General features: G+C 46.7%; 1 long non-coding RNA gene and 1 pseudogene across 1 annotated transcript in view; both read right to left on the bottom strand.

The window, feature by feature from the left end:
• LOC116565043 overlaps positions 1–13,430 on the bottom strand; it is a gene marked incomplete at its 5' end in the record, with an annotated part of 36,912 nt that overhangs the window by 18,882 nt on the left and 4,600 nt on the right. The gene's annotated exons all lie outside the window — the stretch shown is intronic.
• LOC116565068 lies at positions 7,257–7,352 on the bottom strand (annotated as a pseudogene).

The following is a 13,430-nucleotide window of genomic DNA, read 5'->3' as shown; positions in this document are numbered from 1 at the left end:
ACCTCCCTGGGCTCAGGTGATCTTCCCACCTGCAATACCACATCCAATTCATTTTGTTGTTGCTGCTGTTGTTGTTGTAGAGGCGGGTTTCATCACGTTGCCCAGGCTGGTTTCAAACTTTGAACTCAAGGCATCCGCCTGCCTCAGCCTCCAAAGAGCTGGGATTACAGGTGTGAGCCACCGCACCCAGCCTTCAACTCTTTTTTTTTTTTTTTTGTGGGACGGAGTTTCGCTCTTGTTACCCAGGCTGGAGTGCAATGGCGCGATCTCGGCTCACCGCAACCTCCGCCTCCTGGGTTCACGCAATTCTCTTGCCTCAGCCTCCTGAGTAGCTGGGATTACAGGCACGCGCCACCATGCCCAGCTAAGTTTTTGTAGTTTTAGTAGAGACGGGGTTTCACCGTCTTGACCAGAATGGTCTGGATCTCTTGACCTCGTGATCCATCCGCCTCGGCCTCCCAAAGTGCTGGGATTACAGGCTTGAGCCACCGCGCCCGGCCCAACTCTATTTTTTTTTTTTTTTTTTTGAAATGGAGTCTCACCCAGGCTGGAGTGCAATGGTGATCTCGGCTCACTGCAACCAGGTTTTGAGTTGTGTTTAGATTAGAAGCACCCTGGGACGGATAGCTTGAGACCAGGAGTTTGAGACCAGCCTCAACAATGTGGCAAAACCCTGTCTCTATACAAAATACCAAAATTAGCTGGGTGTGGTGGTGTGAGCCTGTAGTCCCAGCTACTGGGGGTTGGGGTCTCAGGGATGCTGAGGCAGGAGGATGGCTTGAGCCCAGGAGGTTGAAGCTACATTGAGCGGTGATCACACCACTGCACTCCAGCTTGGACCACAGAGTGAGACCCTATCTCCAAAAAAGAAAAAAAAAAAGACCAGGTGTGGTGGTGTGCACCTGTAATCCCAGCTACTTGGGAGGATCATTAGCAGGGGAGCTCAGTGAACATCTCAGGAAAAAGTTTCAGTCTTTCTTTCCTTTTCTTTCTTGCCTTCCTTTCCTTCCTTTCTTCCTTTCTTTCTTTCCTTCTTTCCTTCTTTCTTTTTTTAGACAAGAGTTTCACTCTTGTCCAGGCTGGAGTGCAATTGCACCATCTTAGCTCACTGCAACTTCTGCCTCCCGGGTTCAAGCAATTCTCCTGCCTCAGCCTCCCAAGTAGCTGGGATTACAGGCATGCACCATCATACCCAGCCAATTTTATATTTTTAGTAGAGACGGAGTTTCTCCATGTTGGTCAAGCTGGTCTCGAACTCCTGACCTCAGGTGATCCACCCACCTTGGGCTCCCAAAGTGCTGGGATTACAGGCATGAGCCACTGCACCCAGCCTTTTTTTTTTTTTTTTCTTTTTTTTTGGAGACAGAGTCTCATTCTGTTGCCTAGGCTGGAGTGTGGTGGCTCAGTCTCGGCTCACTGCAACCTCCACCTCCCCGGTTCAAGTGATTCTCCTGCCTCAGCCTCCGAAGTAACAGGAATTACAGATGTGTGCCACCACAACCAGCTAATTTTTGTATTTTTAGTAGAGACAGGGTTTCACTATGTTGGCCAGGATGGTCTTGGTGTCTTGACCTTGTGATCTGCCTGCCTCGGCCTCCCGAAGTGCTGGGATTACAGGCATGAGCCACTGTGCCCAGCTGGTGTTTCTTGTTATATATAACAAGAGACAGAGCCTTGTGTTAGAAAAAAGAAAAAAAAAAAAACCTTTTTTTCTCTAATGTCACACTACAACAATCAATATAGAAGACTTCTGTCACCAAGCAGAGGATACCAGCTGAGTGTCTTCCAGTTTAATTCAATTCCAAAATTATCTACCTGGAGATTGCCTCAGAAACCATAGGTCGAGGGCTTGGTCCCCCAAGTCTGCCCTGCTCCTTCTCACCATTCGCAAGTCCATGCTTCAGGAACCTCTAACCAGCAGACTTCAAGTTGGGGTTCCCACAAACTCCTCTTTGGGTTTGATTAATTTGCTAAAGTGGCTCACAGAACTCAAGAAAACATTTAAGTTTACTGGTTTATTACAAAGGATATTCTAAAAAATAAACAGCCAGGCGTGGTGACTCACGACTATAATCTAAGCACTTTGGGAGGTCAAGGTGGGTGGATCACCTGAGGTCAGGAGTTCAAGACCAGCCTGACCAACATGGTGAAACACCATCTCTACTAAAAATACAAAATTATCAGGATATGGTGGTGCATGCCTGTAATCCCAGCTACTCAGGAGGCTGAGGCAGGAGAATCGCTTGAACCCAGGAGGTGGAGGTTGCAGTGAGCTCACATCTCACCATTGCACTCCAGCTTGGGCAACAAGAGCAAAACTCTATCTCAAAAAAAAAAAAAAAAGAAAAATATATATATATATATGTATGTATGTATGTATGTGTGTGTGTGTATGTATGTATATGTGTATATATATATATATATATATATGAATAAACAGTCAGATGAAGATATGTGTATATATGGAGAGGTCTGGAAGGATCCTGAGGGCAGGAACTTCTGTGCCTGAGGAGTTGGTTGAATGAGTTCTTATTCATCTTCCTGTCAGCCTCCATTGTTCAGCTGTCCAAAACTCCCTGAACTTTGTCCTCTTGGGCCTTTTATGGAGATTTCGTGGATAGGCCTGACTGAAGTATGGACAATCATGTTAAAATGTGATTGGATGGGCTGGGCACAGTGACTCACACCTGTAATCCCAGCACTTTGGGAGGCTGAGGTGGGCGGATCACCTGAGGGAAGGAGTTCAAGCCAACATGGAGAAACCCTGTCTCTACTAAAAATACAAAATTAGCTGGGCGTGGTGGTGCATGCCTGTAATCCCAGGTACTCAGGAGGCTGGGGCAGGAGAATCGCTTGAACCTGAGAGGCAGAAACTGCTGTGGGCCAAGATCACGCCACTGCACTCCAGCCTGGGTGACATAGCGAGACTCCATCTCAAAAAAAAGTGATTAGACAAAAAGAGAATGACCTGAACCCAGCAAGGCCTGTTTGTTCAGATTCTTCTTGCTCCTTCAGTGCAGCATTCTTACCTCCAGGTTATGAGGCAGGACTTCCTCTAGAATGAGAGTTTTATGATTCACAATGAGATTAGAGTCCTACGTCAGGCAGGTGGAAGAAGGGCGAGAGAAGGTCAAAGAGAGAGATTCTGTTTACGGTAACATGGGCTATGGGAGTTGTGAGTCACGAACCACGGATGAAAACGCAAATATTGGCGGGGTACTGTGGCTCACGACTGTAATTCTGTAGCACTTTGGGAGGCTGAAGTGGGAGGATCACTTGAGCTCAGGAGTTCCAGACCAGCCTGGGTAACATAGTGAGACCTCATCTCTAAAAATAAATAAATAAAACACACAGATATATAGAATGTAGTATCATGAGTTCCTGGGAAATCAAAATGAAGGGGTGTGTGTCTAACCTAATGGTCTGCAACCTGGCCAGGAAGCTGGAAGAATTGAAGGAGAGTATTCTGGCTGATAAATTCCTGGCTACTAGACCTGACCAGGACAGCAGAACTGCATTGCACTGGGCATGCTCAGCCAGACAGGTAGAAATTGTTGAATTTTTGTTGCAACTTGGAGTGCCAGTGAACGATAAAGACAATGCAGGTTGGTCTCCTCTCCATACTGCGGCTTCTGCTGAGCAAGATGAGATTGTAAAAGTCCGTCTGGGACTGGGCACCATGGTTCACGCCTGTAATCCCAACATTTTGGGAGGCCGAGGCGGGTGGACCATGAGGTCGGGAGTTTGAGATCAGCCTGACCAACATGGTGAAACCCCATCTCTACTAAAAATAGAAAAATTAGCTGGGTGTAGTGGTGCATGCCTGTAATCCCAGGTACTCAGAAGGCTGAGGCAGGAGAATTGCTTGAACCCAGGAGGTGGAAGCTGCAGTGAGCAGAAATCCTGCCACTGCACTCCAGCCTGGACGACAGAGCGAGACTCTGTCTCAAACAAACAAACAAACAAAAAAAACCCTTCTGGGAAAATGTGCTCAAGTGAATACTGTCAGTCAAAGTGGCTGTACTCCCCTACATCATACAGCTTCCGAAAACAGGCATGAGATTGCTATCATGTTACTAGAGGGCGGGGCTGATCCAAATGCTAAGGACCATTGTGAGGCTACAGCAATGCACAGGGCAGCAGCCAAAGGTAATTTGAAGATGATTCCTATTCTTCTATACCACAGAACATCCACGAACATCCAAGACACGGAGGGTAAACACTCTTTTTTTTTTTTTTTTGAGACGGAGTTTAGCTCATGTTCCCCAGTCTGGGGTGCAATCGCGTGCGATCTCGGCTCACCGCAACCTCCGCCACCTGGCTTCAAGCAGTTCTCCCGCCTCAGCCTCCCGAGTAGCTGGGACGACAGGCATGTGCCACCACGCCCAGCTAATTTTTGTATTTTTTTAGTAGAGACGGGGTTTCATCATGTTGGTCAGGATGGTGTTGATCTCTTGACCTCGTGATCCACCCGCCTCGGCCTCCCAAAGTGCTGGGATTACAGGCGTGAGCCACCGCGCCCGGCCGTATTATTTTTTTTGATGAGCTGTTTACCCTAAAATAAAATGTATGGCTTTTTTAAAAGGAAGTGCCTATTTTGAATCATCTTATATTAATAACAGTGTCAAGCTTGTTAAAATGGTGTGTAACAGGCCAGGCATGGTGGCTCACGCCTGTAATCCAAGCACTTTGGAGGCCAAGGCAGGCGGATTACCTGAGGTCGGGAGTTCAAGACTAGCCTGACCAACATGGTGAAACCCCGTCTTTAAAAAAAAAAAAAAAATGGTGTGTAACAAAATGTATTTTGATTGTATTTCAGAAACTAAAAAATAAAATGTTGAAAGAAAAAAATAATTACCAGGCACTGTGGCTCACACTTGTAATCCCAGCACTTTGGGAGGCCAAGGCGGGCAGATCACCAGGTCAGGAATTTGAGACCAGCCTGGCTAATGCAGTGAAACTCCTTCCCTACTAAAAATACAAAAACTAGCTGGGCATGGTGGCGGGCACCTGTAATCCCAGCTACTCAGGAGGCTAAGGCAGGAGAATCCCTTGAGCCTGGGAGGCAGAGGTTGCAGTGAGCCTAGGTAGTGCCACTGCACTCCAGCTTGGGTGACAGAGCTAGACTCCGTCTCAAAAAAGAACAAAAATAAAAAAAACAAAAAAAACACAAGCCCTATAAATTATAATGAAATTTTCCTCACCAATCCATTTCCTTTAATTCTGATATCACCGGACTGTACATATTCCTCACCCCTAACGAAGTAACATCCAATACTTTGACAATTTGAAGTACTTGACATAATAGCTTTCTTACAAAGCATATTACATGATATTGTGACTTATAGCTTCTTTCATTTAGATCAAGGCTAAGCCCAAAATTTTAAAGGAAAATGAAAATAAAGGGGCACTACCCCCTGATTCTTTTCTCTCTTTAGGGAAGACTCAAAGACCTTCCAAGAGAAAGTCTCAGAAAGTTCCAGCGACTTGTGCACCACTTCAAATGTTTCAATGGGGACAGACAGGAAAATGGCAGAGTGCTGGTTCTAGGAGATATTTTTTCCTCCTAAATCCTATTAGCATAATCAAAAATAATTTTCACCAGCAACAACTAAAAATACTTATGTGGCTAGTCACAGACTTCAGCAGTCCCACTATTTAGAATTTTACATTGAAAACAAGATCTAGCCGGGCGCGGTGGCTCACACCTGTAACCCAGCACTTTGGGAGGCTGAGGTGGGTGGATCACCTGAGGTCAGGAGTTTGAGACCAGCCTGGCCAACATGGTAAAAACCCATCTCTACTAAAAATACAAACAATTAGCTGGGCATGGTGGTGGGTGCCTGTAATCCCACCACCATGGCAGAGGCAGAGGCAGAGGCAGAGGCAGAGGCAGGAGAATTGCTTGAACCTGGGAGGTGGAGGTTGCAGTCAGCCGAGATTTCGCCATTGTACTCCAGCCAGGGTGACAGGCAGAGTGAGACTGTCTTAAAAAAAAAATAAAAAATTTACATGTGCCTCTGTCATGGTTTGGCTAACGACTGCAGATTCCAATAAGCTACAATCTGTCAGTACCACCATATCCCAAACAATCAGAATATTTCAGATGGAGTTTTTATTTTGATAGTTACATGATTATTTTAATCAGCATTGGAAAAAATATATAACAAATTAAACCTGTGATTTCACTGAAGCTAAGTGAATACAAATTGTAACCTATAGTTACAATAATTTGTTAAGAAAAATCAGGCATCCCAACACTTTGGGAGGCTGAAGCGGAGGATTGCTTGAGACCAAGAGTTTGAGACCAGCCTGGGTAACATAGCAAGACCTCATGTCTTAAAAAAAAAAAAAAAAAAAAAAGAGGCCATACTCGGTGGCTCACACCTGTAATCCCAGCACTTTGGGAGGCTGAGGTGGGTGGATCACCTGAGATCAGGAGTTTGAGACCAGCCTGGCCAACATGGTGAAAGCCCGTCTCTACTAAAAATACAAAAATTAGCTGGGTGTGGTGGTGGGTGCCTGTAGTCCCAGCTACTCGGGAAGCTGAGGCAGGAGAATCACTTGAGCCTGGGAGGCAGAGGTTGCAGTGAGCCAAGACCATGCCACTGCACTCAAGTCTGGGCAACAGAGCAAAACTCCATATCTATCAATCAATCAATACCATTAAGAAAAGAAATTGTTACTGCTTTCCAGGTAGCTACCTCATTTCACATTTCCACCAGCAGAGGACGAGAGATTCATTTTCTCTGCATCCTTCCCAGAATTTATTGTAGTTACTTTGTTATTTTAGCCATTCTAATAGGTGTATAACGATGTTTCACTGTGGTTTTTTTTTTTTTTTTTTTTTTTTTGAGACGGAGTTTCGCTCTTGTTACCCAGGCTGGAGTGCAATGGCGCGATCTCGGCTCACCGCAACCTCCGCCTCCTGGGTTCAGGCAATTCTCCTGCCTCAGCCTCCTGAGTAGCTGGGATTACAGGCACACGCCACCATGCCCAGCTAATTTTTTGTAGTTTTTAGTAGAGACGGGGTTTCACCATGTTGACCAGGATGGTCTTGATCTCTTGACCTCGTGGTCCACCCGCCTCGGCCTCCCAAAGTGCTGGGATTACAGGCTTGAGCCACCGCGCCCGGCCCATTCACTGTGGTTTTTATTTGCATTTCTCAAATGGCTGTTAGTGTTAAACATCTTTTCGTTGCTTGTTTCCCATCTGTATATCCTCTTCAATGATTTTTTTTTGAATTTTGTTTTTTTAAAACTATGGAACGCTTCATGAATTTGCATGTCATCTTTGGGCAGGGGCCATGCTAATCTCTATATAGTTCCAATTTTTTAGTGTATGTGCTGCACGGAATGTTTTTCAAATCTTTTGTTCATGCTGTATTAGGAGTTTTTTTGCTTGTTTGTTTGTTTTGAGATGGGGTCTCACCCTGTTGCCCAGGCTGGAGTGCAATGGCTTTATCTCGGCTCACTGCAACCTCCGCCTCCCGGGTTCAAGCGATTCTCCTGCCTCAGCTTTCCGAGTAGCTGGGATTACAGATGCCTGCTACCACTCCCGGCTAATTTTTGTACTTTTAGTAGAGATGGGTTTCACCATCTTGGTCAGGCTGGTCTCCAACTCCCGACCTCAGGCGATCCATGAGTCTCCGCCTCCCAAAGTGCTGGGATTACAGGCGTGAGCCACCGCACCAAGCAAGACTGATTTTTTTTACTGTTGAGTTTTTAATCTATTCTAGATACCAGTACTTTGCCAGATATGTGGTTTGCACATATTTTCTCCTCTATAGCTTGTTTTTTCCTCCTTATTTTAACAGGGTCTTTCAAAAGCCAAGGTTTTCCTGTACACTCGGAGAACCAGAGCCTGCCAGCTGGGCTGGCGGGGGATGCCCCGAGCCCCTGTGGCTAGCGGGGCGAGCTGGCCTGGGTTGGACGCGGCCTCCCTCAGCGCCCGCTTCCCCACAGGCCCCGTGGGGGGTCCCGCAGGGTGTGTACCCGGAGCGCCCCCAGCTGGAGTGCAGGCTGCGGAAAGAGGGGGAGGAGGAGGCGGCGGATAAGGTGTTGGCGAGAAGAAGGAGGAAGAGCAGGACGAAGGAAGAGAGAGGAGATGGAAGAGAGAATGTCACCAGAGGAGACCGAAGGAACAAATTCTAACGGTGCAGAAGCAGCTCTGGGCCAGGCAGAAAGAGAAGGACCAGCTTTTTCTGTGGCTCAAGAAAGTTTCTAGGCGGAAGAAAAACGGAGGCGAAAGGAGCAGAGCGAACTGACCTTCCAACATCCGCTGTAAGCCGGCAGAGCCCGATTATTCACCCGGGGACTCGCCTCCTCTTCGGCAGGCAGGCAGCGCTGGAGGGCACGATCGCCCGGGCATTGTAAGAGCAGCTGACCCAGTCAAGCAGATGTTCAGACACCACGTGCCTACGACCCGGAAGTCCGTGGGCTCAGCGGCTGCTTTTGCAGGGACCCCAGAGCAGGCAGCCTGGGCGCTGCCACTGAGACTGCTCACCCGCCACCTCAATACGGCCCCACGTGGCCAGTTTAAGGCCCTAGTCCGCAGCTCAGAGCAGTTCAGTACCTGTCCCAGCCACAGCCTTATGCTCTGCTGGGCCATTTTTAGCACGCCCAGACAGGGTTCCTCCTCTGGTGGTGCTCTATCCTTAAAACCGCGGATGCACCTTGCTAACCAGAGCACAAGTTTCTCTGGTCCATCCTCCCTGCGCCCCATGCATCCCTAGGCTCTGCATCCAGGCCCTCGACTTCTTGCCTAATCGCAGCTGCCCGTGAAGATACAGCCAGCAGGACGGTCTGGGCTTTGCAGCTACCAACCAATCAGACTCTACTGCCAGGACCTGTTTTTTGGGGGGTCGGTGGCTTGAGACGGGGTCTCGCTCTGTCGCCCAGGCTGGAGTGCAGTGGAGCAATCTCGCCTCACTGCAACCTCCGCCTCCCAAGTTCAAGCAATTCTCCTGCCTCAGCCTCCCAAGTAGCTGGGATTACAGGCGCGTGACAAGACACCCGGCTAATTTTTGTATTTTTTCATAGAGATGGGGTTTCACCATGTTGGCCAGGCAGGTCTCGAGCTCCTGACCTCTTGATCCGCCCGCCTCCGACTCCCAAAGTGCTGGGTTTACAGGCGTGAGCCACCTTGCCCAGCCCAGAACCTGTTATTCCGCAAGTGACCATCAGATAGCTTCAATCTCACCTTGCCCACACCCACTCCATGGGTGTGGCTTCATCCTCTGAGTGTCCCAGTCCAAAGCCAATATATTCTGCCTGCCATTAGGAGAAGGAGAAGAGGAGGAAGAAGAAAAGAAGAAGAGAGCAAAGGTTTTAAGGATGAGTCCAATTTATCAATTTTTCCTTTTTATTTTTTCATTTGTCTCAAACATGTTAATAATTGGTCACTGAAGCATTTTCGTCATGGCAGCTTTAGTCTTCACTAGATAATTCTAACATTTCTGTCATCTCAGAGTTGACATCTTTTTCATTGAGTTTGAGATCTTTACGATTTTTCGCTTGATTTTCTATTGAAACCTGTAGACTTCTGTATTGTTATGTGATTCAAGATCTTTTTTTCTCTCTCTCTCTGTGTGCATATCTATCTATCTCTCTCTCTCTCTCTATATATATATATATTTATATTTTTTTTTTTTTTTTTTTTTTTTTTTTTTTTTTTTTTTTTGCGATGGAGTCTCACTCTGTTGCCCAGGCAGGAGTGCAGTGACGTGCTCTTGGCTCACTGCAACCTCTACCTCCCAGGTTCAAGCAATTCTCCTGCCTCAGCCTCCCAAGAAGCTGGGACTGTAGGTGTGTGCCACCACACCCAGCTAATTTTTGTAGTTTTAGTAGAGATGGAGTTTCACCATGTTGACCAGGATGGTCTCTATCTCTTGACCTCGTGATTTGCCTGCCTTGACTTTCAAAGTGCTGGAATTCCAGGCATGAGCCACCAAGCCTGGCCCATGTATTGTTGTTTTTTTTTTTTCATCAGTAGACTAACGACTACAATTAGGTAGGAAAACTTCATTCTAATGGATTAACTTCATTCTTTTTTCATTCTCCCCCCATCCATGAGACAGAGTTTTGCTCTTATTGCCCAGGCTGGAGTGCAATGGTGTGATCTCAGCTCATTGCAACCTCTGCTGCCTGGGTTCAAGCAATTCTCCTCCTTCCTCAGCCTCTCGAGTAGCTGGGATTACAGGCACCTGCCAGCACACCCAACTAATTTTTTGTATTTTTAGTAGAGACGGGGTTTCATCATGTTGGCTAGGCTGGTCTTGAACTCCTGACCTCAGGTGATCCACCCGCCTCGACCTCCCAAAGTACTGGGATTACAGGTGTGAGCCACTGCGCATGGCCGGATTAACTTTATTCTAACTAGATTATCTGGCTAGGAATATATTTTTATTTTGGTAAATAGGCATAACATAAAAGATACCATTTTAACCATTTTTAAGTGTATACTTCAGTAGCACTGTGTATATTCATGATATTGTACAACCATGACAGCTATTCATCTGCAAACCTTTTTTCCCAAACTGGAACTCTGTACACATTAAACAATAACTCCCCATTCTTCCCTCCCCCAGTCCCTGATAACCCTCCTACTTTCTGTTTCTGTGCTCACAGAAGAGGAATCATACACTACTTGTCCTTCTGTGTCTGGCTTATTTCACTTAGCATAATGTCTTCAAAGGTCCATTCATACTGTAGCAGGTATCGGAATTTCATTTCTTTTTAAGGCTGAATAATATCCCATTGATGTGTAAAGCACAACAGGATTTTCTGGGTTGTTTGTTTTTTGGAGACAGGGTCCTGTTCTGTTGCCTCTAGGCTGGAGTGCAGTGGCGTGATCATGGCTCACTGCAGCCTTCACCTCCCAGGCTCAAGCAAGCCTCCTGCCTCAGCCTCCCAAGTAGCTGGGACCACGTGCCACAACACCTAATTATTTGATATTTTTTTTATAGAGATGGAGTCTCCCTACATCGCCCAGGCTGGTCTCAAGCTTCTGGGCTCCAGTGATTGCATGTCTCACGCTCCCAAAGTGCTGGAATTACAGGTGTGAACCACCACACCCAGCCACATTTGTTGTATCTACTGATCCATCAATGGATACTTGGGTTGCTGTCACCTTTTGGCTATTGTGAATAATGCTGCTATGAACACTGGTGTACAAATACCTGTTTGCATCCCTGCTGTCAATCATTTTATGTATAAACTCAGAAGTGGAATTGATTAATTTGTTTTTGTTTTTGTTTTTGAGATGGAATCTCACTCTGTTGCCCAGGCTGGAGTGCAGTGGAGCAATCTTGGCTCGCTGCAACCTCTGCCTTTCGGGTTCAAGAGATTCTCCTGCCTCAGCCTCCTGAGTAGCTGGGATTATAGGCACCCGCCACCACGCCTGGCCAATTTTTGTAATTTTAGTAGAGACCGGGTTTTACCGTGTTGGTCAGGCTGGTTTCAAACTGCTGACCTCATGATCCACCTGCCTTGGCCTCCCAGCATGCTGGGATTATAGGCGTGAGACACTGAGCCTGGCCTTGGTAATTCTTTAATTTTTTGAAGAACTGCCGTACTGTTCACAGTGACTACACCATTTTACAGTTCTACTAGCAATCTACAAGGATTTTGGTTTTCCATATCCACACCAACAATTGTTGTTTGCTATTAAAAAAAAAAAAAGGCATTTTGGTCAGCGGTGCTTTGGGAGCCTGAGGCAGGAGGATCGCTTAAGCCTAGGAGTTCAAGACCAGCCTGGGCAATATATTGAGATCCACCTCCCCCCAATCCCCCCATCTCTATTTAAAATAATAATAGTCATTTTAGGCCGGGCGCGGTGGCTCATGCTTGTAATCCCAGCACTTTGGGAGGCCGAGGTGGGTGGATCACGAGGTCAAGAGATCAAGACCATCCTGGTCAACATGGTGAAACCCCGTCTCTACTAAAACTACAAAACATTAGCTGGGCATGGTGGTGCGTGCCTGTAATCCCAGCGACTTAGGAGGCTGAGGCAGGAGAATTGCTTGAACCCAGGAGGCGGAGGTTGTGGTGAGCCGAGATCGCGCCATTGCACTCCAGCCTGGGTAACAAGAGCGAAACTCCGTCTCCAAAAAAAAAAAATAAATAATAATAATAGTCATCTTAATGGGTGTGAGGTGGTATCTCATTGTGCTTTTGATTTGCATTCCTCTAGTAATTAGTGGTGCTGAGCTCATTAGACCTTACTTTAATCTCTGGCTCTGGCTGGCTTCCTCTGATGCTGCTCTGGCAGGGGAAGGATATCATGGTCTCCCTACTGCCAGGAGGAGGTGGAAGTCCAGATTTCTCACTCACACCAGAGGGTATGATCTTTGTTACTGCTGGGTGGGGGCAGGAGTTCCTTATGTGGTCTCCACTACACTGAGGTGGCCTCATTATGACTGTGTGATAAAGTCCTGATTTCCCACCAGGCCTTCTCTGACACCACCCTAGTGGGATCTGAAGGAGCACCTTTGTTCCTGCCTGGTGGTCCTGGAAGTTGAACCTACCCCATGGTCTCCTCTGACTATGTGGTGGTGGTAGTGGTGGGGGTATGGGGGGTGGAGGTGGTTAGGGAACTTCATTACAGCCTTGCAAGGGTAGAATCATGGGCTCCCCACTTGGCTTTTGCTGGCATGGGTGTAGGTAGGATCACAGCTGCTTCTGTGGTATTTAGCTGAAATAATGGAATTAATGTCTAAAATTTTTCAGTCTTCCTAGAATGCCTCTGTCCTGACGGCCTTTTGCTGGGCCTTTTCTTGTCTGTGCCTGTTGGCTTTTCTGGGTTGCTAGCTTCTTCAGTTTCAACCAAAGATGTGTGAAGCAAGAGGAAAACCCAGGGAATTCACAGTCATGTGTATCTTGAGGTTCCTAGCCTGTCTGCCTTCTTTTCCCCACCTCCCAGAGTCTTCTTGCGTTCACTTAATATAAAATGTCCCGGGTTTTTAGTTGTAGTTAATAAAAGGAACAGGGAAAATGTCTACTCCATCTTTCTAGAAGTGCACCTCATTGTTTTTAATGACTAATACACACAATTTACTAACAATCTCATACAATTTACTAACCAATCTCATTTTGATAGCCATTTAGGTTTATAGTTTTATTATTTTAATAGTTTTTTTCCTATTAAAATAATGAACGGTGGCTCATGCTGGTAATCCCAGTACTTGGGGAGGCCAAGGTGGGTGGATTGCCTGAGGTCGGGAGTTTGAGACCAGCCTGGCCAGTATCGTGAAACCGGGTCTCTACTAAAAAAATACAAAAATTAGTTGGGTGTGGTGGCAGATCCCTGTAATCCCAGCTACTCAGGAAGCTGAGGCAGGAAAATTGCTTGAACCCTGGAAGAGGATGTTGCAGTGAGCCAAGATCTTGCTATTACGCTCCAGCCTGGGCAACAGAGCAAGACTCCATCTC

Source organism: Sapajus apella, unplaced genomic scaffold (assembly GCF_009761245.1).
Source record: "Sapajus apella isolate SASKATOON/1434 unplaced genomic scaffold, GSC_monkey_1.0 scaffold38, whole genome shotgun sequence".
NCBI classification, from domain to species: Eukaryota; Metazoa; Chordata; class Mammalia; order Primates; family Cebidae; genus Sapajus; species Sapajus apella.
The sequence above is the reverse complement of the archived record's forward strand: the minus strand, read 5'-3'. Positions and strand labels throughout refer to the sequence as shown.